The sequence below is a fragment of the Zosterops lateralis genome (assembly GCF_965231275.1).
Source record: "Zosterops lateralis genome assembly, chromosome: 12".
NCBI lineage: Eukaryota > Metazoa > Chordata > Aves > Passeriformes > Zosteropidae > Zosterops > Zosterops lateralis.
In genome coordinates this window covers 545,375-549,308 of record NC_139772.1, presented here as the reverse complement: position 1 = coordinate 549,308, position 3,934 = coordinate 545,375, and the positions used below count along the sequence as shown (strand labels likewise).

Genomic DNA, 3,934 nt, shown 5'->3' with positions numbered 1-3,934 from the left:
GGAAGTGCTGGCAAATGGCTTTGGGGAGAACCAAACTCAGAGGAGGAGGGGGAAGGGATGGACCTGGTGTTGCCATTGTCGTCATCACCCCCTCCAGTGCCCAACCTCACCTTTTGATGGAAAGACAGAGAAAAAAAATTACAGAGACAGCAGCAGATGAACATCAGACCTGGCTGTGGACAGGCTGCATGTGCCCCCTCCCTCCCCCCCTCCCAAATCATCTCCAGCTGTAAAACACTCCAGGGCTGACAGAAACCACACGCAGCCCAGCCATAACCCAATCTGCAGAGCTGCATTCCAATAAAAACGCAGCATGGACCTAAAAGGAACAGTGTCCAGGATTCCCGCAGCAGGGAAGGGTGCTGGGGTGGGAGCGATGCCCGGGGCTGGTGCTGGGGGCACATCCAGACCCCTGTCCCCAGCTGCTGGAGGCACTGGCTCAGCACAGCCCTCCGGGGCAGGAGAGGAGGCTTTGCTGGCTGGGGATGCTGCGGGGGACACGACCCAGGCCCCGGTTCCAACAGGCGCCGCCGCAAATGTCAGATTGTTCATGTCCAGTACAGGTGATGCCGCAGCTCCCGCACATTCCTCCCTTGTCTGGTGAATTTTGCATCTCGTGTTTGTGATTTTTTTCTGTGCAAAGTACAGGTTTTAGAGGAGTAAGAGCAGATATTTGCAAAGAGATAACGATGAACTGTTTGATTAACTGCAGCAAAGATGCCATGTCAGGTCTGCTTACAGCCCAGGGGTGGAGGACCTGGGTACTGTATAGTAAGTGCAGCTGGTGCTGGTGCTTAACTTGGTGAATAATTCAATGCAGACTTTCCTGCAAATCTCCAGCTTAATTCTGAAATAAGTCGGAGGGAAAGAAGGCTGATGGAGTATTTTCTAAGGAGAATTTGGTACCTGGCTGGCAGGGAGATGAGAGGGTTGCGTTGCTGTCACTGCTCCTGGCCCCAGCAGGGGATGAGCACAGGAAGGGCCAGCCCTGGGCCGGGGTCCCTGCACAGCCTGACAGACCCTGACCTGCCCCCAGACAGGCCAAGGGAGCTTGGTCTCCCTGCTGACACACTCTGAATTATGTGGAAACCACCCTGTAGCCCAGAATTCTTCTCAAGGCTGAAAATGTGGGGTTTTTCCCCCTAATTCTGGGGGAACTGTAATTTTATTTTGTAACTTATTTCCGTCTTTTTTTTCCCTTTAAGATGGTTCCCAAACATTTATTGTGGGATTTTTCATTTAAAATAGTTTTCTAGGGAAATTACTGTGACAGTGATTTAATTGTTTAATTAAAATCTGACATTGATGACAACATAAATACAATAGGCACGAGGTGATGCAGGCATTAAATAAGTGCAATTGTGGAATACATCCATAGAGTACTCTGAGCACATGGAGCTGCTCACAAAGAAATGATGTTCAATATTTATCAGGTTAGTGCCTCGTAATTAAATGCCAAGACTTTTTTCTTCATTTCTCTCAAAAAAGCCAAGAAACGTATAGATGTGTTCCAAGTGTTTATTTCCATGGCAAACACATCCACTTGTGTTCTGGCCTGCAAAACAAGCAAACGCACGTTACAAACCTGCTGTCTGACTGAGGGGTGTTTACTCAGCCTGACTGCAGCAGCCTTGCCAGGTTTGGGGACAGCTGGAATAGCCCACAGAGGTCCTGTCACCCCCACTGCCTAGAGCACGGTGTCTTTTAATAATCAGGTAAAACCCTGAAATAGATTGGAGACAAAAGAATAAACGTTCCTTTGAACATCCCCCCCAGCCCAAACCTCCCCAAATCCTACAGCATTTCTTCTAGAGCAATAGTCTGTCCCCTCCAGCATCCCCCTGTCTCAGGAATAAGGGCAGCAGCCCCTCCCCAGTAACTGAGGAGTCAAACATGACTCCAGAAGAAATCCCTGCTCTCTGGCTGAAATTGCTCAGCAGTGTGGCTCTCCAGCCGTGCTGCATTTTTGCATCCCAACAATGACTGTGCTGCTGCTGGAATATCCCTTTCCATGCTTCGTGCTGGGCGTCTCTAAACGGTTTCAACTCAGTTGTGCGGCTCAGCGAGCCCCGTGCAGTCCCTGCTGCTGCCTGCCTGCCCTTTCCCCTTCCCAGCCCAAACAAACGCATCTGCTCCAGCTCCTTTCCCCGCAGCCTTCCCCCCTTCCCTGCTCAACTCCACACAGAGTAACTTTCCCAAGGAAAAGCTGGCTTACCTGGCCAGTGCTTTGGGCAGGGAGTCATACAAACTGATCAAGGCAGACATCCTAACTCCAGCACAGGGATTTGATTGCAAATTTCCATTGCAAAGGAGCAGAGGGAACTGGAAATCTGACAAATGCCTTCAAATTGACCTGTGTTTCCACAATGCACGCAGTGTTTAAAATGAATGGCAGACTTTATCATTTGGAGCTCCTTCAAGGACTCTGGCCTTCCATGCTTTGTTCTGATTCTTCAGACACATTTCCAAGAAGCATACAGCTATGGAAGCGGGTGATATTATGGAGACTTTTTCTAAGCTGGATCTACCCCCTCTCAACAATAATTTTTAAAGCCTGGATTTTAAAAGAAAACCTGGAACTTTTTTTTTCAGCTCTCCCCATACATCAGCCCCCTGTGCCCGTCAGCCTCGGGCACGGCAGAGCCTTGGCCCAGTCCCCCCGTGCTGGGCGGCCAAAAACGGGATATGGATCCCTAAAAATTCAGCCAAGCCCAGGTCTGTCACCACAGCCCCATGCAAATCTGGCCCACCCCTGCCTCCTGAGCCCCTGGCAGCCAGGTCGTATCTCCAGGGGAGGACCTGATCTCCCTGCAGGACCCAGGGAACCGGAGCTGCTCACCCCCATTTTGCATGTTCAGCATAACAACCGCTCCTGCTGAGAGTCCTGTCCAGAAAGCCATATCCACTGCCTTGGAAAAACATTTTGCTTCAAAGTTGTTCCTCTTAATTTGTATACATTTCTACAAATAATAACTTCCCTTTAAAGCGCCGCTATTCGTTCCGTCTGTTCGAAATAACATAGAAATGAAATGATACAAATCTTTGCGCAAATACATCAGATATGCCGTGAGACAAAAAAAATGGGTTAATCTAATAATTCAGCTGTGTCTTTAGCAAGTTTCCTATGGGAAAAATCAGTCTTATTTTCCCTGCAGATCTGATACTAAGAGCTTCTTTCTGCTAAGCACATTAAAAGCTATTTGAACCCAAAATCCCATCTATGCCTATGCAGAGATACACATATAGAAACAAGAGGCACCCACACAATTGCAGATGAGGCTGTATCAAAATTTCTAATTTAAAGTAAGGGAAGCCCCTTTTTTACATTTTAGCAACCAGATTGTCTTTTTGCCTAGAACAAAGAAATCTTATGGGAAGTAAATATTTTAGAGGACACACACGTGCACACAGATGTAGCCATACCTAACGGTTTCTGTAGGAATTATCCCCCAATTCCTTGGCCGTGTTTCGCTGTTGGCGCGGTGGTTTATCCGCCGGTCCTGCCGCCGTCACTTGTTCCTTCCCTTCTTTTCACACTCAGCCTCCCCTCATCACCTCTTTTTGCACCCTGGAGAACTGGGAACTCTGTCATTCCCCCAGCCTCCAGCCGTCCAGGATGAGGGGCCAAACCCCTGCCCTCTGCTCATCTGCTGTTTCCCTTCCCAGCCCGAGCTCTGCCTCGCCAGGAGGGGAGGGAGAGATGTCCTAGGACTTGACCCCGGGGCAGAGCCTGCTCGGGCTGGAGCAGCTCCCGGGAGGGTGGGGGGCCGCAGGGCGCAGCCCCTCTCCCCGTTTAACCCCTCCGCTGCTCCGGCCCGCTGCCCTCCTCCCCCGGGGCCGGTCCGGGAGCATCCCGGGGAGAGGAAAGCCGGAGGGGCTGCGGCAGGAGGGTCCGCGCAGCGCGGCCGGGGAGCGGCGGGGTCTCCGAGCGGGG

General features: G+C 50.8%; 1 long non-coding RNA gene across 1 annotated transcript; it reads right to left on the bottom strand.

The window, feature by feature from the left end:
* Nucleotides 1–1,068: 1,068 nt before the first annotated feature.
* Nucleotides 1,069–3,664, bottom strand: LOC310914021. Its single transcript, XR_014590946.1, has 3 exons — nt 3,424–3,664; nt 2,216–2,480; nt 1,069–1,555 (listed from the first exon to the last, which is right to left on the bottom strand). It is a non-coding gene; the product is annotated as an uncharacterized lncRNA (long non-coding RNA).
* Nucleotides 3,665–3,934: the final 270 nt, after the last annotated feature.